The sequence below is a fragment of the Ornithorhynchus anatinus genome, chromosome 13 (genome assembly GCF_004115215.2).
Source record: "Ornithorhynchus anatinus isolate Pmale09 chromosome 13, mOrnAna1.pri.v4, whole genome shotgun sequence".
Lineage (NCBI taxonomy): Eukaryota > Metazoa > Chordata > Mammalia > Monotremata > Ornithorhynchidae > Ornithorhynchus > Ornithorhynchus anatinus.
Window position 1 is genome coordinate 18,440,135 of NC_041740.1, and position 23,622 is coordinate 18,463,756.

At 41.4% G+C, this 23,622-nt stretch overlaps 1 long non-coding RNA gene across 1 annotated transcript in view; it reads left to right on the forward strand.

Annotated features, from left to right (window-relative positions):
• LOC114816250 overlaps positions 1-23,622 on the forward strand; it is a 40,569-nt gene continuing 16,947 nt past the window's right edge. Inside the window, exons 1-2 of the long non-coding RNA XR_003764013.2 lie at positions 1-57; positions 2,580-2,767. This is a non-coding gene — a long non-coding RNA (uncharacterized LOC114816250). The remainder of the gene's footprint in view (positions 58-2,579; positions 2,768-23,622) is intronic.

The following is a 23,622-nucleotide window of genomic DNA, read 5'->3' on the forward strand; positions in this document are numbered from 1 at the left end:
AGGATAATGTGGTGAAAATGAAATCAGAAAAATTAAAAGAGGATTTAAACATGAAATGTAAGTGAAGATAGATTTGCCACCCAATTTGCCTCCCACCTTGCCTTGATGTTAGTGAATAGAAATATGGTTTAAATGTGGCTTTAAATGTTTTGAAAACAAAAGCTGTAATAATAGTCATAAAAGGAATGTTTGGACTTTTTAATGTAGTAAGGTTTCAAAGGGGCTTAACAACATCTAGTATGAGTGTTGGAGCTGTTCAGTATTTAATTAAAGCCAAAGCAGTTGAGATCGAATTAAAGGTTGCAAAAGTTAGTGGTTTTAAAACCAGATCAAATGTGCCTCGTTCACCTAAAATAACTGAATTTATTTAAATCTAATTTAATATGTTAAAGCTATTCACCCCAAGTCATTATTTGAAAAGTACTGTTAAAAGGAGGGCTTAATATCTAGGATATAAAGTGGTTTCCAGGGAGAAAATCATCCAGATTAGCTGTCTACCCAATCCAAATTACTGGATAATTGCTAATTGTTCTTTACATTTTATACTGGGTGAACCCACACCCTGAATATGGAGAGGAATATGTTATGAGAGGAAAGATGAAGGGGAAAAAGAGAGAAAGAAAAATAAAATTCAGGACAGCTAAATTACAATTATTTTTCTGAATCCTTTTTTCTTTTAGCTGTTTAGTGATAGAAATGTAAAATGAATCCTAATTAAGGTTCCCACTTCAGTAACGACCACAGAAATGGGAAGGATTGTTTTTCCCCCCAAAAACCTTTTTTTATGAACATATTTGTTATAAATAGAAAATAAATATGTTTTTAAACTAAAATCAGTTAGTCCAATCAGTAGTGTTTATTGAGTACCTACCAAGTACAAAGCATTGTACTAAGGGTTGGAATGAGTCCAACAGAATAGAAACACATCTCTGCGCTCAAGGTTTCCACAGAATGGGGAGGGAGATATTATTAATGTATTTACAAAAAGTGAGAGGAAGAATAAGGATATAAGCAGGTTGTAGTATGAATATGTTGGGATGAAATAGCTGAATAAATAGTTGGATGTATCTACATAAATGCTTAAGAAAAGCATAAGATAAATAATAAGTGTGGCTGGTTGGGTTAACACAAATCAGGGAATTATGGGAGGGGGATTTTAGGAGTGCTTTGAAGGTGGTGAGAGCTGTTTTCAAAAGGACGCAAAAACTGTTACTATGATTTTAAAATGAGGTTCTGGGCAAAATCCAATGTACTTTACTAAGAACCATTGTTGTTAGTATTGAAGCCACAATTTTGAATATATTTAGGTGTTTAAAGGTCATCTCAGTAATTTATGAGACTGAAACGAGAGTTCTGTTAGAAAGGTAGAGTGTATTTTTTACGCTCTCAACTAAGCATTAAAATTATTTTGGAGAACTAACTGTTTTACCTCTTTTAAGTGTATTTATAATCTCTCTTTTGCAAAATTGTTAAAATAATAACTTGATTGTTGGGACCTTTTATAACTTGCTCAATATTCCAGAATGACTAATGTCAAGAGTTAGTCATAGTGATAGTGTGTCATATAAAAACTGGGTGTGAATATAGACGAGCAAAAGGCTAATCATTTTGCAAGCCTAGCATCCTGTAATTTAGTTTAAAAAGAAAACTAGATACATCAAAAAGTCACATTTTTAGATATGGTTTAAAATGATCTCTGAACAATTAGAATTTACCCATGCAAATTATTTTTCATTTGTGAAACATCATTAGAAAACCCTTGTTTTCATCTAGACGGGTTGGTTGGACCCAGACTATTTAAAGGGGGAGGGGAGAGCAGAAGCTATCTGTTGCTTCCTGAGTGCAGTCCCAGCACTGCAACCCAGCAGCAACTCAGAAATGAAAATGAGAAGCAGCATGGCCTGGTGGATAGAACATGGCCCTGGGAGTCAGAAGGACCTGGGTTCTAATCCCAGCTCCGTCTGTTGCCTGCTGTGAGACCTTGGGCAAGTCACTTCACTTTTCAGGGCCTTGGTTACCACATTGTCAAAATGTGGTTTAAGACTTTGTCCAATCTGATTAACTTTTCTCCACCCCAGTGCTTAGTAGTGTCTGGTTCAAAGTAAGTGCTTAACGAATACCATACAAAAAAGAAATAGCCAGAAATGAAGCCATACGAGTTCCAAGGATTTAGAATGCTGCCCTAGATTCTCCCCAGCATTTTCCCCTGCCTGGATGACCTTGTGTCACAGGAGCTCACAGGATGCCATTTATGGTTTCTTTTCCTTTCAAACCTTGAGTCCCTTGAGGGGCAGGGACCATGTCAAATTCTCACCTGGATAGCGTTTCTCAGCTTCTAATACAGTACCCCTGCACATAGTAAACGCTTGATACATACTATTACTCCTATTACTCCTCCTGCTTCTGGCCTGGTAGTACATGTGAAATCTCAGAAACAAACCTTGCAGGAGGTAATCCTAACCCTTCCTGCTGCCCTAGCCAAACTCAGAGGCAGCACCAAGAGGAAGAGTGCTGGAGATGCTAGATATTGTTCCTTGTTATGGGCTGATCAATTTTTCTTTCCCCCTTCACCCCTTCAGTCCAGGACAGGCAGAATGTGAACAGAAACATTCATACCGAGGAGAACAATCCTACCAGAACCCATGGACAGAAGCACAAACGGACATATAAGATCCAGGACCCGGGCCGTGAATTTGATACTTCCCTGCGGACTGCATTTTGCTCATCAGCATCTTCATGAGATGGAGGGAAAGCATCAGGAAAAAAGGTAAAACTCATCGACTTTGTATCTCTGGTATGAAAATTTAGTTGAACTAAATGAAAATGTCCAAATTAGATTTTTGAATTATCTGTTGCTTCTGCTTGTCCATGCAATCTCTACAGTCAGCTTGCATAATTGAGTTTTCTGTTGTGAAAAATAATACTATTTTCTGTTTAAGTAGAAGCTACCCAATATTAATAAAATAGCCTGAATACAACCAGAGCACAAACAGTCCTATAGTAACAGCGGGGTCCTACACAAATAGTACAGTGTCTCAGTGACAGTAAAAATAAGAAACAATTATGACTTATGAAATCTTCCAGAACCGCTTCAGGCAGTAGAGAGTAAGACTATCGAATTTGTTACCACAGGGCATTGGGCAGGCAGAATGTATCAGTAGGTTTGAGAAGGTTTTGGATAAATTCATGGACACCTAGTCTATGTGTTTTTAGAGGGAAAGTTGAGGGTGTACCCATGAGGATAGGTGTCAAGGAGTTTCTCGAAGTGTTGGTGCTCTCATCAAATCGAGTCCTGGACCAACTCTGTTGTATCGTACTCTTCCAAGTGCTTAGTACACAGTGCTCTGCACACAGTAAGTGTTCAGTAAATACCACTGATTGATTAAAACACCATTGATTGATTGGACCAAATGGAACATGGGGCTGAACCAGGATGGCAGTGCTCATGGTCTCTTTTAAAGAAATATATGTACACATTAGCTAAGCAAACCTAGGAATCAGTCATTCATATTTATTGAGTGCTTACTGTGTTTATAAACTAGTATGATATACTTAGTTTATATCATACTAGTGGGTAGACATGTTCCCTGCTCAAAAGGAGCCTACAGTCTAGAGAGGGAGACAGATATTAAAATACATTACGGATATGTATGTAACTATGGGTCTGAAAGTGGATGGAATATCAAGTGCTTAAAGGGTATAACCTTTCAGTCATTGTCCTCACATACAGGCTTCTATGCTTGGGGTTTCATGACCTGACCTAAAACCCAATAGTTCATATGCCTCGGCGCTTCTCATCTAAAAATGATTGTCCCGCTGAGAACTCCCATCAATCAATCAAATGTATTGAGCTCTTACTGTTTGCAGAGCACTGTACTAAGTGCTTGGGAGAGTGAAATACAACAATATAACACATATTTCCTGCCCACAACGAGTTTACAGTCTAGCTAATAATAATACTAGCAATTATGGTACTTGTTAAACACTTACTATATGCCAAGCACTGTCCTAAGCACTGGGGTAGATATAAATTAATCAGGTTGGACATGGACCCTGTCCCACTCCTACTCTTAAACCCCATTTTACAGATGAGGTAACTGAAGCCCAGAGAAATTAAGTGACTTGCCCAAGGTCACACAGCAGACATGTGGCAGAGCTGGGATTAGAACCGAGATTCTCTGACTTCCAGGCCCATGTTCTTTCCACTTAGGCCATGCTGCTTCAGGAAAGTAATTTTTTCATTGCTTAAAAATCCTTGAATGTGTTTAAAATAATATTCATCCAACTACTTTTAAGCAAGGAAAAACTATTCAAAAGAGTAATTCAATTTCATTCCAATGCTGCTTTTCTGATAATAATTGTGGTATGTGACATTGTTTCAGGTTGGAACTCTCTTGGACAAATTAGCACAGATAGTTGGATATAGAGATTCCCATTTTACAAATGATGAAACTGAGGTACAGAGAAGTTAGGTGACTTGCCCAAGGTCACACAACAGTCAGGTGGTGGTGCCAGGATTAGAGCTCAGGTCTTCTGACGCCAAGGCCTGTGTTTAGCCCACTAGACCACACTGTCTGTATAGATGGGAATGTGTCTGAAAGTGTTGAAGAAGAACTGAGAGTCCAGACCATACCATGTGCCTATAAACTGTACCCTGTTGTGGGGTTTTGCAGCCCTTAGTGCTGTTTTGTTTTTATATCTCAATCCTACGGTCCTCTCAAAGCTTCTGCTAGAAAAGCAGTGCTCCTTTCCTGGCTCCAGTGTGCTAAATCACTTTGCTGCATTTGCCTCCATTCAACTCTAATTCCACATTGAAACTGTGCTTTATGCAGCCTTCAAGCATTTCCTTTACCCGCCTTGATTTTGGTCACCTCATTTTAACTCGTACTGCAATCTATGAATAATTCCTTCTATGTTTATCTGTCTATCTCTCTGTCTATCTATAGAAGTTGCCTCTGAGTCACCTCTGAGCATTCTGATTGGTTTAGAATCATCTCCATGTGCTCAGAGATATCTCTCGGTCTGTGATTGGCTGAGAGGGTGGGGGCTGGACCATCATCAAGGCAATCAATCAATCAATCAATCAGTAATATTTATAGAGCATCTACTGTATGGTGAAAACTATATTAAATGCTTGGGAGAGATCAATAGAACTCCCTCTGCCAAACCCCCACTCATGCTGCCCTTGAACTTCCTCCCTCTCCTAATTCCTCTAACTTAGACTGTGAGCCCCATGTGGGACAGATATTGTGTCTGACCTGATTAACTTGTTTCTACCCCAGTGCATAGAACAGTGCTTGACACATAGTAAGTGCTTAACTGATACCATATGGGACAGATATTAGATATTGTGTCTGACCTGATTAATTTGTTTCTACCCCAGTGCATAGAACAGTGCTTGACACATTGTAAGTGCTTAACTGATACCAGAAATAATAATAATAAAAATAATTATAATTCAACAGACCACAGTTCTTCCTATATTCACAGCCCTTTTAAAATTCCACCTCCTCCAACAGGGCTCCCTTGATTAATTCCTTATGCCCCCAGTCAGATGAGCCTATCTGCTATCTTTGGCACTTCTGTGTTTATAACAATTCTCAGCTAATATGTATGTATGTGTGTATATGTATGTATACTTATGTATGTTTCAATATGTATATGTATCTGCAGGGATTGTTTCTCTTTATTGCTGAATTGTAATGACGTTGGTGTTTGTTAAGTGCTTACTAGGTGCAGAACACTGTTCTAAGCGCTGGGGTAGACACAGGGGAAGCAGGTTGTCCCACGTGGGGCTCACAGTCTTAATCCCCATTTTACAGATGAGGGAACTGAGGCGCGGAGAAGTTAAGTGACTTGCCCAAAGTCACACAGCTGACAAGTGGCAGAGCTGGGCTTTGAACCCATGACCTCTGACTCCAAAGTCCTTGCTCTTTCCACTGAGCCACACTTTCCAAGCGCCTAGTACAGTGCTCTGCACACATTAAGTGCTCAATAAACACAATTGAATGAATGAATATATATATATATAAAAGTATTATATATACATGTATTTATATAAACATATATTTAATGATATGTTAAGCACTTACTATGTATCAAGCACTGTTCTAAGATATGATAAGTAGATAAGATGATGATGAATTCATCAGATCAGATACAATCCCTGGCCCACAGAGTTCTCCCAGTTTAAGCATACATATACACTTAGTTAATGAGAAGCAGCGTGACTCAGTGGAAAGAACCTGGGCTTGGGAATCAGAGTTCGTGGGTTCTAATTCCAGCTCCACTGCTTGCCAGCTGTGTGACTTTGGGCAAGTCACTTAACTTCTCTATGCCTCAATTACCTCATCTGTAAAATGGGGATTAAAATTGTGAGCCCTACGAAGGACGAACTGATCACCTTGTATCCCCCAGTGCTTAGAACAGTGCTTTGCACTTAGTAAGCACTTAAATACTGCCATTTTTTTAAATTATCTATTTTGATTACTCTCCTTGTAAATATTTGTCTGTCCTCCCTACTAGAGTATACACTCCTTGTGGACAGGATATGAGGTATTTCTTTCTGTTGTACTTTCCCAGGACTTAGCACCTAGTGGACACTTGATAAATACCAATTCTACTATTAAAAGAAGTACAAGACAAAGGCTCTGTCCTCAGGAGCTTACAGTTTAGTGTTGGGCATTAGGCAGTCTGACACAAATTACTGACAAATCATTTGCAAAGGGAAATGTGAGAACTGGAAGGATGCAAAGATGAAGACGTGAGTAAACCAATGAGTAGGGTATGTAGATATTTGCATACCCAAACAGGCACACTCACATGAAAGATTAAGGGTGATTATTAAGATGGCCATATGGGGAAGGCGGAAATTGAATGGAGGGAGGAACAAGAACAAGAAGAAAGAGAAAGAAAATGGGAAAAGGAGGAGGATGCCAAGCGATAGGAGAGCTGAGACCTGGAAGGAGCCAATAAAGCCAGTACTGGGAGGGTCTGACAGCGGAGCAGAAGCAGTAACAGTGGTTGAGATAAGATAGGAGTGGGAATGGGCATAGACCATAATTTCACATCCTTTCCGAATTAGGATTATGGTGGCAAAATCATTAGCTTCGCCACCAGTTTTTTGGACAGGACAGATGATAATAGTGATAATGATATTAATACAATCGTGTTTATTGAGCACTTACTATGTGCAGAGCACTGAATTAAATGCTTGGGAGAGTGTACAACAGAGTTGGTAGACACATTCCTTACCCACCAGGAGTTCACTTTCTAGAGAAAGAGACAGATATTAAAATAAATTATGGATATGTACCTAAGTGCTGTGGAGCAGAAGGTGGGGTGAATATCAAGTGCTTAAAGGCTACAGATCCAAGTGTATAGGCATCATAGAAGGGAGAGAGCGTAGGGAAAATGAGGGCTTAGCTGGGGAAGGCCTTTTGGAGGAGACATGATTTTAATAATGCTTTGAAAGTGGGGAGAGTAGTGGTCTATTGGATATGAACAGGGAGGGACTTCCAAGCCAGAGGGAAGATGTGGGCAGCGAGATAGATGAGGTCAAGGTGCAGTGAGTAGGTTGGCGAAGTGTTTGGAGTGGGTTGCAGTAGGAAATCAGCGAGGAAAGATAGAAAGGGGTGAGGTAATTGAATGCATCAAAGCCACTGGTAAGGAGTTTCTGTTTGATATGGAGGTCAGTGTGCAACCATTGGAGGTTTTTGAGGAGTGGGGAGATGTGAACTGAACTTTTCTTAGGAAAATGATCCAGGCAGCAGAGTGAAGTAAAGACTGGAATAGGGTGAGACAGGAGAGATGGGAGGTCAGCGAGGAGGCTGGCTGGTGCAGTAGTCAAGGCAGGATAGGATAAGTGCTTGGAACAGCATAGTAACAGTTTGGATATAGAGGAAAGGATGCATTTTAGCGATGTTACGAAGGTAGAACCGACAGGATTTAATAACAGTATGACTATGCAGGTTGAATGAGACAGATGATTCAAGGATAATGCCAAGGGTATGGGCTTGTGAGACAGGTGGATAAATGATGCTATCTACAGTGATAGGAAAGACAGGGAAAGGACAGGGTTTGGCTGGGAAGATGAGTTTCCCCGTTTAGACTGTGAGCCTGTCATTGGGCAGGGATTGTCTCTGTCTGTTGCTGAATTGTACATTCCAAGCGCTTAGTACAGTGCTCTGCACATAGTAAGCCCTCAATAAATTCTATTGAATGAATGAATGAATGAGTTCCATTTTAGACATGTTGAGTTTGAGGTATCGGCCAGACATCTAAGTAAATGTCCTTAAGGCAGGGGGAAATGTGAGACTGCAGAGGGGGAGAGGGGTCAGGTCCAGAGAGGTAGATTTGAGAATCACGTTATTAGAGATTGAAGCCATGGGAATGGATGAATTCTCTAAGGGAGTGGGTGTAGATGGAGAATAGAAGGGGACCCAGAAGTAAGCTGTGAGGGACTCCCACAGTTAGAGGATGGGAAACAGAAGAGGAGCTTGCAAAAGAGACCAAGAAGGGGAGGCCAGAGAGATAAGAGGAGAATGAGGAGAGGACAGAGTCAGTGAAGCCAAGGTTAGATAACGTTTCCAGAAGGGGAAGGTCCACAGTGTCGAAGGCAGCTGAGAGGTTGAGAAGGAGTAGAGAGGCAGTGTTGTCTAGTGGATAGCAGCCAGTGTCAGGGTAGTAGCAAGGCCTTGTTGTGGTGCATTAGGCTTTTTGGTACTTTTTAACAGAGCAAAATAAATGTAGAGCGATCTGCTCAGCCCAACAGGTCCCAGTGACCTTTGCATCTGGGGGGCACTAATGCCTACAGTGAGGGACGGAGACAGGAGGGACAGGAGGTTGATCGTGTAGGAAGCCAGTGATGACAGGAGAGGTGATGTTTCATAGTAGGTGGGAGCTGATGAGGTACCAGACCTACTTATAGTCAATCATCAGTCAATCATATTTATTGAGCGCTTAATGGATGCAGAGCACTGTACTCAGCTCATGGAAGAGCAACGTATAACAATATAAGACACATTCCCTGCCCACAATGAGTTTACAGTGTAGAGGACTGTTATAGGGTTGGAGGACAAGAGGAAGTGAAAAATTTCTTTCCCAGGGCAAGTAGGGGAGGGAGAGGTTGGCCAGAAAGGGCAAGACTGAAAGTAACTGAGAAGCCACGTGGCCTAGTGGAAAGAGAACAGAGCTGGGGGTCAGAGGTCCTGAGTTCTAATGCCCGCTCAGCCACTCGTCTCCTGTGTGACCTGGGACAAGTCAGTTAACTTCTCTGTCCCTCAATTCCCTCATCTGCAAAATGGGAATTCAATACCTTTTCTCCCTCCTCCTTACACTGTGAGCTCCATATGGGACCTGGTTATCTTGCTTTGCACAGTGCTTTGCACATAGTAAGCACTTAACAAATTCCACTGTTATTATTAGAGATAGAGAAGGTACAGATAAAGGCAACCTGGATGATAAGGAGGATGAAGTTACGTCTTTTTAAGAAAAAACTGATAAGGCTCTAATCCCAGCTCTCCCATCTGCCTTCTGGATAACTCTGGGCAAGTCACTTAACTTCTCTGTGCTTCAGTTACCTCATCTGCGAAATGGGGATTAAATACTCGTTCTCCTTCATCGTTAGACTGTGAACACTATATGGGGCAGGAACTAGATCTGATTGTTTTCTATGTACCCCAGTGTTCAGTACATTTCTTAACACTGTACCAAAACCACAACTATCGTTGCTATTATTAATGTTATCATTATTATTGTTAGGGCTCTTGAGTCTAGAAAGGTGCAGGAAGAGAGGGACATGATTGAAATTTCCAAGATCCTGAAGTGTGGGACACAGCCAACATAGAATTGTTTTGCACCTCATCCTAAGGTACCAGGACACGAGAGAAGCTAATAAAACTTGAGGACAGTAGGTTCAAAACAAACAAGAGGAAAAACTTCTTCATCCAGTGGGAGGTAAACATATGGAATTTGTTTCCATAGTAAATTGCTGAAGCAAAAAAAATCAGTAGATTCAAAAGCTTGGGATAAATTCGTGGATGAACAGTTTATAATGGTTTACTAAAGGGGATATTCAGGATGCCCAAGGTGAAGTAAGAAATAGTCTTTAAGCTCATTTTGGGCAGGGAACATATTTACCAACTCTGTTATGATGGATTCTCCCAAGAGGTTTGGACAGTGCTCTGCGCACACTAAGCGCTCAGTAAGTGCGATTGATTAATGTTGGACAACCCATCTCTATCCATGAGAATGGGTGTCCAGGAGGACAACCAAGTCACAGGTCCTTTAAACATCCTGGTTTTGCTGTTGGAGATAGAAAACTGGATGGATAGACCATGGGTGTGACTCATCAATGGTACTGCATGTGGTCTTGTGTCCTTGAAAGGCTGAAGCCTCATCCAACAGCCTGGCTTCCTGCCTCAGTCACTGCTGCCATGGGAATGCTACTACTCTGAGGCTGAGTGGCTTGCCCCATTACTTCTGCCATGAAGCCCTCTGTTGCTGCTGTGACTGCCACTGGCAATCCTCCCTGTTATTTTCAGAAAATGAAAAAAACAAAAAGGGGTCCACATCATTATTTTCTAAAAATATGTAAAACGGACTCAAATAATTTTTTAATTAATTGGAGGTTTAACAAGCTAATTAAACCATTCAGCAAAGCCTTAGCAAGGATTTTTTGCTCCATCATATAAATTCAAGATATTTCTTGAATATTTTCACCACCACCCATTGAGGCAGTATGTTTGAAGGCATCAAGATAGAGTTTACTATTTTTATCTAAATTGGTACTTTCTTTTCAAGAAATACCTTCATTAGAGGAATCTCTCTGCTGGAATATGTGATTGCCTTTGGAAAAGATGGAAAGATGAGTAATTTTCTTTTTAGGAGAAAATGGCTCCATTTAAAAAATTTGTTTACCAATGAAATGATCATTTCATTGGTGATTTTACCAATTTTGGGCTTGCTGAATGCTACTTTCTCCTTTATTTTGACCCATGGTGTACCAAGCAAGACACTAGACTTCTTTCCTTTTCAGCATGGGTTTTGAATCAATCAGTCATATGGTAACCCCATTCCCCACACCCATCCTGGATGCACATACATTGCCTCTTGGCTGTCTCTCCTTGAGCCCATCTGCTGGAATGGCTTGATGCCCACTCACAAGTTGGTTTGGCCTCTTGCCTGAAGGCATAGGTGCCAGGCACTAACAGTTAAATAAGCAGCATGCACCAAAAAATGCATGTGTAGTCTCTTGGCATTATGTTCCCCAAGCAGAGACCCTCATCTTTCCCTTTGCTTCTCCCCATCTCCCACCGGTTGTACTTGGGAGGAAGGTTTGTAAGAACTGTGAGGGGGGCAAGAGGGGATGTCTGGGAGGACGGGAGTCTTGGACGCTTGGGCCAGTTGCCCAGAGCCTGAAACATCAGAAAGGGTGGAACAGGAAGAAGCAACTCATTGTGTGAATCCAGCAGGGAGTCAGGCGTTACCACAATGAATCCATCGGCTTTTCAAGCGTAAAAGGCCGTAAGTCTGCATGTCATGGGTGGGTGATGAATCTTGCCAGCCCAAGTCTTTCCCATTTGTGTTTATGGCCTTATTTTTTCTTAGAGTGTCTTTGGTGCTTGTCTTCCCAATATGATTGTAAACTTTTGGAGGGAAGAGATTGTCTTCTAATTCCTTCTGTGCATTGCCACAGCCCTTATTTCAGGTCTGTGGTTCACGCTCTGCTCCTATTGCAGCTAGACTATTATATCAGCTCCTCACTGGTCTCCCTGCCTCCAGCCTCTCTCCCCTTCAGTCTATTCTGCTTGATGCTGCACATAATAATTTAGAATAATTCAGATCAGAATTCCTACCCTGGCACTTCTTGTTTCCAAGGGGTTCCAGATTACTTTCCCCCGGGGGCAGGGGAGGTGGTCCCAGGTTACTTTCCTAATGTAGTTATGTAATGATCTATACCCATCCTCCACACTTCCATATATATTTTTATTTCTACTTCCTTTTTTTAATTCTGATTACTCTATTTGTTAATATTTGTCTGTTTTTACCATTGTTCCTTGTGAGCAGGAAATGTATCTTTTTCTTTCTGTTGTACTTAGTGCTTAGTATAGTGCGTGATATCCACTGGGCACTCAATAAGCACCATTACTACTTCTACCAATAATAACAATAATTGTGCTATTTTTTTAAGCGCATACTATGTGCCAGGCACTGTACTAAGCATTGAGGTAGCTACAAGGTAATTGGGTTAGACACAGTCCCTGTTCCACATTGGATGCACACTCTTAATCCCCATTTTACAGATGAGGTAACTGAAGCACGAAGAAGTGCCTCAAAGACTTGCACAAAATCACAGAGTAGACAAATGGTAGAGCGGATTAGAATCCAGGTCCTTCGGATTCCCAGGCCTGTGCTCTACCCCTTAGGCCACGCTGCTTCTCATTAGTGCTACTATTACTGCTATTACTGCTGCTCTGTAAATAGTAGACTCCCAGAACAGTGCTCTGCCCACAATACACATAATTGTGATGACTGTAATAATGATGGTGATGATGGCCCAAACATAAAGCAATGTATTTATTTGGGATGTTTCTTGACTTTAGGAAAACCCTGTTTCCAACCAATGACAGCCTTGATTATTATTATTGTTGTTATTAACATAATATAATAACAACACAACATTGATAATTATATTACACAATATATGTAATATATATTATATACATATACAAATAATATATTATAATAATTGTTAATGTTAACAGCATAATGATATTTGTTAAATTCTTACTCTGTGTCAAGCACTGTTCCAAGTGCTGGGGTAGTACAAGTTAATCAGGTTAGATACAGCCCCTGTCCTACTTGGTGCTCACAGCCTAATGAGGGGGGAGAAAAGGTATTAAGTCCTACATTTACAGAGGAGGTAAGTGAGGCCCAGAGAGTGAAGTGGCTTGCCCAAAGTCACACAGCAGACAAGTGGCAGAAACAGGATTAGAAACCAGGTCCTCTGACTCCCAGGCCTGGGCTTTTCCCACTAGTCCACATTGCTATTTACAGCTCAGTAACCACATCAGTCATATTCAAGTGTAAGATCCATGGGGCAATTGAGAATTTGTCTGTTCCAACCTGAAGAGAGGTTTATGGCTATCAGAAAATGATCTAAAGGCACATACAATGCTTTGCCTACCACATAAAAAGGAAGCAAGGCCAGTTCTGTGGAAGAGCAGCATGGCCTAGTGAAAAGAGTATGAACTCAGGAGTCACAGAGCCTGGGTTCTAATCCTGGCTGTGCTGGGTGACCTTGGGCAAGTTACTTAACTTCTCTGTATTTTGATTTCCTTTTCTAGAAAATCAGGACTTAATACCTGTTGTTCCTCCTATTTAAGCTGTGAGCCCCATGTGGGACAGGGATGATTTACTGACCTGATTTACTTGAATCTCCTCTAGTGCTTAGAACAATGCTGGGCTCATAGTAAGTGCTTAACAATGACCATAATTATTATTTAATTATCTATCTCAGCTCTTAGAACACATAGTAAGTACTTAATAAGTGTCATTATTATTATTATTATGCCCTGGAGAAAAGACACCACCTAGAGGGAAGAGACCTGAGGAGGTGTGAGAAAAGAAATTGCAGAAAGCTACACTAACTCTGAGGATTCAATTGGATTGCTTAAATGCATCAGATATCCGGTACTCAAATCTATGAGCCCCAGGGACTTCTCCCAAGTGACATAAAGAATTGACTTAAGAAATGGCAAAGCTAACTGCAATTATCTCTAAGAACCCATGAAAGGCTGATGAGGTGGCCTCAACTTGGGAAAGGGGCTATTCAATCAATCAATCAATTTAGTGCCAATCTTTTTAAAAGGAAAAATAATGGTAGCCCAACAGAATTTCCACAATTGGAAAGAATTCTGGAACACACCCTCAAAACATGAAATATGCAATCCAAAGAATATTTATCAGACTAATTTAATTTCCTTCCCTACCAGGGCAAAGAGCATGGCTGACTAATATAGCACCTTAACTTTCTTAAGGATTTTGATTACATCTTGCACTCACACTCCTACACACAGTAAAAAAAAAATCTCACCTTCAGTAGCTTCCTCTTCTAACCAGAGGGCAGAAATACATGCTCCTTTATACATATATACATACACCTCACACATTTTTTAAGAAAAAATAAACATTTAGTTAAAAGAATCTTGCAAACTGGCATGCTGAAACTAGATTACAATAGCCCTTTAATACTATTGAAGAGAGGTTGGCCTTGGTGAAACAGATGACTTCAAGACTCACCCTCCCTTCCCCTCTTTTCTATATACTTTTTTAACCCTTTCTCCTCTGGAGCTGGGAAACAAGAATACTGTCTGGCCAGCCGAAATAAGTCGTGTATGCAGATAAAAGCAGCGTTACCCTGATTTTCTCCCTTTTTTCACCGCCCCCACCTCCACAGCACTAATGTACATATCCATAATTTATTTAACTATATTAATGTCTGTTTCCTGCTCTTAACTCTAACCTCACTGTGGGCAGGGAATGTGTCTGTTATATTGTAAAATCATACTCTCTCAAGCACTTAGTACAGTGACCTGCACACAATAAATATGATCGATTGATTTGAAACAGTGTCGGCACAATCCCAGAGTCATCTCTGTTTGGGAGACTTTAGATTTCTCCCTAGCAAAAACAATGGAGGTGGGAAAGGGTGGGGCAAAAATTACCAGGTACCCTATAAGGAGACCAACAAGACAACCCAACCTTCCCATAATAAATTCCAGCAGGATGGGTTTACCAGGTGTGGAAGTAAAACCTTTTTCATCCCAAGTCTCCAAACAACCTGGGAACTTCTGAGTAAAGCTGAAAAGACCCAGATTGGGTTTTTGTAGTTTAACTCTGTGAAGCCAGTCTGCCCCCTCTAAAACCCCAGTCCCCTTGTTCTCCCCTTAAAAGACCTTCCCCTTTTATATCACCCAATCTCATTAAGAAAACAGGTCCCTGTGAACCTGCTTTGAGGACCCAGAGCCCATGAAAGGGTAAAAGCTATGTGGCAGCTTTGGAAAATTGAACTGTCAGGAAGGGAGTCTTCAGTGTTTATCTCAAATGGACATTAATTATTAGTAAATTAGCTACTAAATAATCTTCATGTGTTCTCAGCATCTCAAGTCCGAGAGAAGCAGTGTGGCCTAGTGGAAAGAGCATGGCCTGGGAGACAGAAGGATCTGGGTTCTAATCATAACTCCACCACTTGTCTACTGGGTGACTTTAGACAGTCACTCCATTTCTCTGTGCCTGTTACCTCATCTGTAAAATGGGCATTAAGACAATGAGAAATGTTATCAATTTATATTTTTCAGAAATCAAAATCAATGTCAATCTGAGATTTTGTTTCTATTCTAAGAATATTTGTCTTTCATTTGGCTTACAGCACCACCTTCTTATTGGAAAAGTTAAATTCAGGTTTTCCACTCAGGTCGCAGGCCAAATCTGAACATTTCAGGATAAATGCAGGGACATGGCATAGAGGTCATAGGTCAAGTTTAGGACATCAAAAGTACTGATGAAATACTTCAAAATTACAGAGGTGTCATTTTGATTTCAATAATCTTCCTTCACTGGAAAACAGTGTGGCAGAGTGGAAAGAGCACGGATCTGGAAGTCAGAGGTCTTGGATTCTAATCCCACTCTGCCTTTTGCCTGCTATGAGACCTGGTGCCAGTCACTTAATTTCTCTGTCCCTCAGTTTCCTCATCTGAAAAAGCAGCATGGCTTAGTCGATAGAGCATGGGCCTGGGCATCAGAAGGACCTGGGTTGTAATCCCAACTCTGCCACATGGCTGCTTTGTGATCTTGGGCAAGTCTTTTAACTTCTCTGTGCCTCAATTTACCTCATTTATAAATTGGGGATTAAGAGTGTGTGCCCCACATGGGGCAGGGACTGTGTCCAACCCGATTCACTTGTATCTACCCCATCTTGGTACATAGTAAGCACTTAAATACTGTAAAATATGGAATTCAGTTCTTGTTTTTTTACCTACTTGGACTGTGAGCCCAAATTACCCCCAGGGAGGACTCCGTGTGGGGTGGGTTTCGAGGGGGAGAATCCCTCATTCATTCATTAGTTTCACTGTAAAGCTGAATAAGGTTGGGACTCCTCCAACTCACTCTCCCTTTGTTGATCTTGCCAATTCCAGCCCTGGATCACCTCCACAGTCCATTTCCTACACTTCTGCAGTTTAGTGTTGTTGGTGGAAAGCCAGACTCCAACCCAACTTCTGCCACTTCATATTCACCCTGGCCTGCTATCGTTCCAGTCTCACTTCTGCTTATTTTTCCGACTTTATTGACTCCCAGACCTACAATCCCCCCACCCTCCTATTCTAGATCTTTAACTCCCTCAGGAAGATCCAGTGCCCCCCAACAATCACTTTTCTAATCTCCAGTGACCTCACAGCTATGTTATTGGCCAGAGAGAAACACCCTCAGATGTGAACTTCCCCAGTTATTTCCCTGAGCTCATACTCCCTCACCCTCTTTTTCCTCCTTCCAAGCTGCCTCTCAAGAGGAGGTCTCTCACCTGCTCTCAAAATCTATTCCCTCCACCTGACCCATGACTCCATCCTTTACCCCTCTTAAAAACTCCAGCTCCTGCCCTTCTTCCCTTCTATGCTAGCATCTTCAACCTCTCACCATCTGCTGGTTCTTTCCCTCTGCTTTCAATTATACTCAAGCCTGGTCTGGATGCCAGTGTTCCCTCCAGTTATCACCCCCATCTCCTTGCTAACATTCCCTGGGAAACAGCATGGCTTAATGGAAAGAGCACAGGCCTGGGAGTCAAAGAACCTGGGTTCTAATCCCAACTCCCCCCCTTGCCTGCTATGTGACCTTGGGCAGGTTTTATACTTCTCTGGGCCTCAATTTCTTAAACTGTAAAATGGAGATTCAATACATGTTCTCCCTCCTACTTAGACTGCGGGCCCCATGTAAGGCAGGGACTATGTCCGACCTGATTAACTAGTACCTACCTTAGTGCTTAGAATGGTGCTTGACACATAGCAAGTGCTTAACAAATACCATTATTATTATTGTTATAAAACTCTTGTCCAAACTTCTAAATGGATTGTGTACACCTGCTGCTTTTACCACTTCCTCCACTCTCTTCTTGACCCACTACAATTAGATTTTCATCCCCTTTACTCCACTGAACTGCACTCTCCAAAGTGACCAATGATTTCCTCTTCACCAACCCCAGGGGCTTCAACTCTGTCCAGTTTTTCTTGACTTCTTGGCTTTCTTTAACATTATCAATTGCTCCCCACTCCTGGGAAAGCTACTTCAATCAATCAATTAATAGTATTTATTGAGAACCTACTCTGTGCAGAACTTTGTACTAAATGCTTGGGGGAGTAAAATAGAATTAAAAAGACCTGATTCCCATGCTCAAGGTGATTGCACTCTAGTGGAGGAGCAAGACACAAAATAAGTTAGGGAGGATCCTGGAGGTAAATCAAACTGGGCGGAAAATTAGCTCAGGTAAAGTAGTAATAATAATAAATAATAAGTAGTATTTGTTAAGTGCTTATTATATGCCAAGCCCTGGGCAAGATTCAAGATAATCAGGTCCCACATGAGGCTCACAGTCCAAGTAGGAGGGAGAACAGGTATTGTACCCCATTTTGCAGGTGGGGGAACTGAGGAACAGAGAAGTGAAGTGACTTGCCCAAGGTCCCACAGTAGGTAAGTGGCAGGGCCAGGATTAGAACCCAGGTCTTCTGACTCCCAAGCCCCTGCTCTTTCCACTAGGCCACGCTTCTTCTCAGAATGGAAATGAACAGTTCTGGTATGAACCTGGAACAGCTATTTCTGTGGGAAAATTGTTTTGCCATGGCAGCGGCCCTTTTGGCTGGTGGAGGGAGGGCAGTCAGTACCCCACCATGTGGGATAAGGCCAAGGAGGAGCTGTGGTGCCCAGTCCCAGCTGCTGCTGTCCCTCATTTGCCAGCAGCTGGAATTAGAAAGTGGAAGGGGGGCAGAAGTGGCAGGCTTCAGAGATGGAGTCAAGCTGGCTGCTCCATTCCTTGACTTCTGCTGGTAGGACACAGTCCTTGGCCCAACCTGGGAATACCTGGTAATGATGTGGCCCTTCCCTCGAGCCAAGGTGACCCCCCTCCCGGTCTTGGCACAGGGCTCTATCATCACTTGCAGTGCTCTGGTTAGAATCTTTTTGTAAGTTGGCAGCTGTGACTACAGATAGGAGAAAGAAGAGAATAGAGAGATAGTTGTGTGGATAAGTAAGGGCTTAAAAAGTAGGGTATGTAAGTCAATATGTAAAATAAAAATTGCCACAGGTGGTTGTGAGTGCACAGTTGTAGACAAGAGAAGCAGTGTGGTGTAGTGGATAGAGCATGGGCCTGGGAGTCAGATGGACCTGGGTTCTAATCCTGGCTCTGCCACTTGTCTGCTGTGGGACCTTGGGCATGTTACTTATCTTCTCCATGCCTCAGTTACCTCATCTGCATAATGGGGATTAAGATTGTGAGCTCCAGGTAGGTCATGGACTGTGTCCAACCTTACTACTCTGTATCTACTCCAATGCTTAGAACAGTGCCTGGTACATAGTAAGTGCATAATAAATATCATTTTAAAAAGTGGAGAAGAAGCAATCAATCAGTGGTATTTATTGAGAATTTACTGTGTGTGCTGTGCTGTACTATCTGCTTGGGAGAATGCAGTGTAACAGAGGAATCAAAGGCAATCCCTGCCCACAAGGGACCTTGAGCAAGTCATTTAACTCTGTGCCTCAGTTACCTCATCTGTAAAATGGGGATTAATTCTGTGAGCCCAGGTGCGACATGAACTGTGTCTAGCTCATATCTACTCCAGTGCTTAGAACTTAGTGAGCTCTTAAATACCATTAAAAAAAGGGAACTTGTAGTCTAGAGGAGTTTACAGTCTATAGGGGGATATTAAAATAGATTAGAAATAGGGGAAAAGAGTATAAAAATGTTTATGTAAGTATTCTGGAACTGGGGTAAGCATCAAAGTGCATATGGGATACTCGGTCAAGTGCATTGTCGATGCAGGAGGAGGGCAGATAGGGGAAATAAAGGGCTTAGACTGGGAAGGCCCCTTGGAGGAGTTGTGATTTTAAGAGGGTTTTGAAAGTGGTGGACTGTCAGATATGAAGAAGGAGAGTGTACAAGGCCCAAGGAAGAATGTGGGCGAGGGGCTGGTGGTACTGGTGAGACTGAGGTACACAGAGCAGGTTGGTTTGCAGTAGGAAATCAGTGTGGTTAGGTAGGAGGGAGAGAGCTGATTGAACGCCTTAAAGCTGATGGTAAGGGATTTAGATCTATTCCCAGAAGCCTGCCACCTTGATGTTACTTTGACTCCTCACTACTTTTTAACCTCATATTCAACCTGTCGCTAAAACTTGCTGGTTCTTTTTCCATGATATTTCCCAGCTCTGTCCCTGACTTTATATCCAAATGGTCACTCCCTGGTTCAAGCTCTCATTATTATATTGGCCTCCTCACTGCTTTCCCTACCATCAATCCCTCTCCTCTTAAGGTTATATTATGTACAGAAATACAGATTACATTGCTAAAACATTATTCTGCTCATATCTCTTTCTTTGTTAAAGACTTCCAATGACTATCCATTCCCCTTCATCTCAAGCTTGGCCTAGTGGAAAGGTGATAGGCCTGGGAGTCTGGAAATCGGGGTTCTAATCCCAGCTCTGCCTCTTGCCAGCTGTGAGATCTCAGGCAAGTTAGTTAACTTCTCTATGTCTCATATATAAAATGGGAATAAAATATCTGTTCTTCCTTCCTCTTGGGCTGTGAACCTCATGTATCGCAGGGACTGTATCCCATCTGCTTATTACATATTAACTCTATTGTTGATTTAATGCTAGCACATAGTAGGGTCAGTCCTTTACCCTGCAAGCTCATTATGGCAGGGAACATGTCTACTAATTCTGTTGTATTCTACTCTCCCAAATGCTTAGTATTCATTCTTTCAGTCAGTAATATTGAGCATTTATTGTGTACAGAGCACTGTACCAAGTGCTTAGGAGAGTACAGTACAACAATAAACAGATACATTCCCTGCCCACAATGAACTTGCAGTCTGCGGAGGTGGGTGGGTAGTGCTCTGCACATAGTAATCACTCAATAAATACCTCTGATAGTAAGTACTTAACAAATATCACAACTATTATTAAGCACAGAATTATTATTATTAATAATATAATAACAATGATAATAACAGTGAAAGTCCTCTAGTCTGTAAGCTCGTTTTGGTCAGGGAATGGATCTACCAACTCTGTTACATTGTACTCTCCCAAGTGCTTGGTGCAGTGCTTTGCACAAGTAAGCACTCAATAAATAAGATTGATTGAAGCACAGACCCCTCATTATGCAATGCTGAAAGCAAATAAATTTCTCACTGGAACCCTGGTGGGTCCTGCCACCATGGAGGCGATCCAGTTTTCTGGAGGTGGGGAGGGTGACCAGCCAATCACAGAAGGCGGTATTAGCTGTGCAGCCCAGGGCCTTGGGGTGGAATAAAATGACAGGGTCCCTGTCCCACATGGGACTCACGGACTAAGAAGGAGGGAGAACAGGTATTGAATCCCCATGAGGAAACTGAGGCCCAGAGAAGTTAGGTGATTTGCCCAAGGTCACAGCCAGCAGGGACAGGCTAAATCTCTACTGTACCCCTATGATGACCTGGCTATTGGAGAGTAATGGAGGGGCCCCTCTCCTCTCCAGGCCTTACACCCTTCCGTATGCCCAGGGGATAATCAAACTGGATATTTGCTAAGTGATGCAGAAAGGCACTGAAAATGCATGGAGTCCATTCCATTATGTACATAATTGTTGGAGCACACGGTATTATTATTGATCTCTAAGAGCCGCTCCGCAGGCCAAAAATCTAGGTGTCTGCACCATTCAATCCATGAATTTGCAACACCCAGCTTTTTCTGTGCCTTTCTATGCGCTGGCAGGAATTACTTATTCTGATTCTGTGCTTCCAAAGAATAGATTAACTTCCTGAATCTGGATGGTAATACTGTACATCTGGTTCAAATAAACATTCCAAACTAGAGCATTTGTTTCATTTGGAAAAACATTATGTTCGTTTTTTGTTTTGAGGGGTTGTTTTTTTTTTTGGTTTCGGCACCCACTGTTATCACATTTGACAGCAGGTAAAAAGTAAATGATCCAAAGATTGATAATTACTTCCTAGTCCTTGCACTAATTCCTTTGAAGTATTAAGGCTCTTTCATTTCATTGACTAGCACAATAAAACTGATGGTGGGACTACTATGGTATGAAGTATAATGAATTACTGCTCTGGCGTTCCTCCCTTAGCTTGTTTCTACACAATGGCAAACAAACATTTTGGGAAGAATAAAGCAGTGATTTGGCATTCTATGACAGCAAAACTGGACCTCCCCTCCCCTCCCACATTTCATCAAAACATTTCTCTTACACTGGTGTGTTCTGCTATAGTAAGGAGATGTTTCTGGCCAGAACATTAGTTTGCTGCCATGCAGATAGCCATAAAGATCTATCAATGCAGGCTGGTTATTCGGCAACCTGTTCCGTCTCGCTCCCCGCCTGTACTTCAATAACACATTTCTCCCTGCCTCTTTCCCCCAAGTCCACAGATGGCTAAGTGGCATAACCTGGAGGGGTAGAGATGGCAAGATGGGACAGATGCCCTTAGACATCACTTTAGAGCAGCAGAGAGCCATGAAGATACAATATTTGGGACTAAAGTATTTCCTACACCGTTTTGTTGCCTGTCCTCATACCCAAGAGAAAAATGGGCAGGGAGGTGAGGAAAGAATATTTAAGGTCAAATAACACACTCCAGCATAGACCTGATCTAAGGGTCTGTTCTTTTTCATATTTAACAAAGGCATCTTAACTTTCCACGAGGGAGAGGTAATGAAAGAAACATCTCCCATTGTGGATGAGTTGTTGATTGGGGATAACTGGTGATGAGATCCAAGTTTTTTGTGACCGTAATATCTCATTGTTTACAACTCTTGTATTCATTTCAGGATGTTGGGTTTACTAGTCTCCGTTGCGTGAGGGCTAGGGAATTCACTACAAGGGGAATAAAAGCCCCTCCTTTCTCCCCTATTCTCCCTTGGTGCTTGCCAGATTATTCCCAAATAAAGTCAATCAATCAATGGACTGTAACGAGGATTTACTGAATGCGAGCACCGGACTAAGCAATTGCAAGGGTACAATAGCATTGGCAGATAGGCTCCCTGCCCTCGGCAAATTTACAATCTAGTGAGGCTCTTGCAATCCAGTGAGGAGTTTAGAACAGCGGATCACTGAACTGCTTTCTTAGTAAGTGGAGGAAGAGGAATATTTTCTCCACTGCATCAACTGCTAGAGGGAAAACTCTGATATTTCTTTGAAAATTGCTCCTAATTCTTCTCCTCTGAGACCTGGTGTGTAAGAGGGAGAAGAATCAGGCTATTGATTGGTTAATGATTGTTCAGAACTTTGAAAGTTAAAGACAATGTTTTCATGTGTTGAGTTTTCATACTGGTAGGGTGTTTTCTATAAAAATTTTGACTATCAGCCAATTTTTCAGGTGCCTACCTAGTACTATATCTCGGTCTTAGGTAGCACTTTTAATCTTCACTTGTTAGGAATTAGACATACTGTAACATTTAAGTGATGTATTTATGTTTTCAGAAAGGAATCTTTCAGGTTTTCCAGGTGGCCAGTTTGTAAAGAATGATTGAAGGACAAATATTCTATTGATGGTAAAATGTCATTTTCATATGCCATATAGTCTGTGCATGTATAAACTTATGTACCTCCTAAGAGGAAGCTGCAGTAATATAGGAAATGCGTAAGAATCAGCTATTAAATATAGCTTTGGACATTAAAGATCATAAAAGCTCTATAACATAAACACACAGAGGCTAGTAAAAAGAAATGGATCCACAATCTGATAATTAAGTAACATTTACATTTTATGTATGACCTTGATAGCTATAGTCAGCCAAAGATTCATGCAACCTTTTTCAATTAGCACAACACTGATTAGCAATTACAAAATTCTTTTTTGAAAGTTCTTTTGTAGTGCATTAATCGGAAACCCCTATAGCAATATTATCGTTGATATATAGATGCAGTCATTAGTATTTATACATTTTAATTAGTACATCACTCAGGCAATACTCTAAATTATGAATTGGAATCACAGCTTCTAGAGGTCATTTTTGGAGGGTTCTTTTAATTTCAAGCTATGCTGAAGAAGAATGCAGTGCTTTGTGATGTGTAAATTTTTTTATTGTTGCAGAAGATATCTCACCAGGGATGCATAATCCATACAATAACTAAGTAATCTCTCCTGCCACAAGTGAAGCTAAATCTATCAATTGAATGTGCTGTTGCCTCTATTTAAGAAAAAAAAAACACCAATAAAAAAAAAAAAACAATTTTGGGGCTCCAATGTAAATATTCCTGGGTTCCTGTTTTATGATTTTTCACAGTACAGTGTGTAGCAGTACTCCATTCATTTGTTAATTTTAGAAAACTGTGTTTGTAATACAATGTAAAAACAAACGCTCACAGGC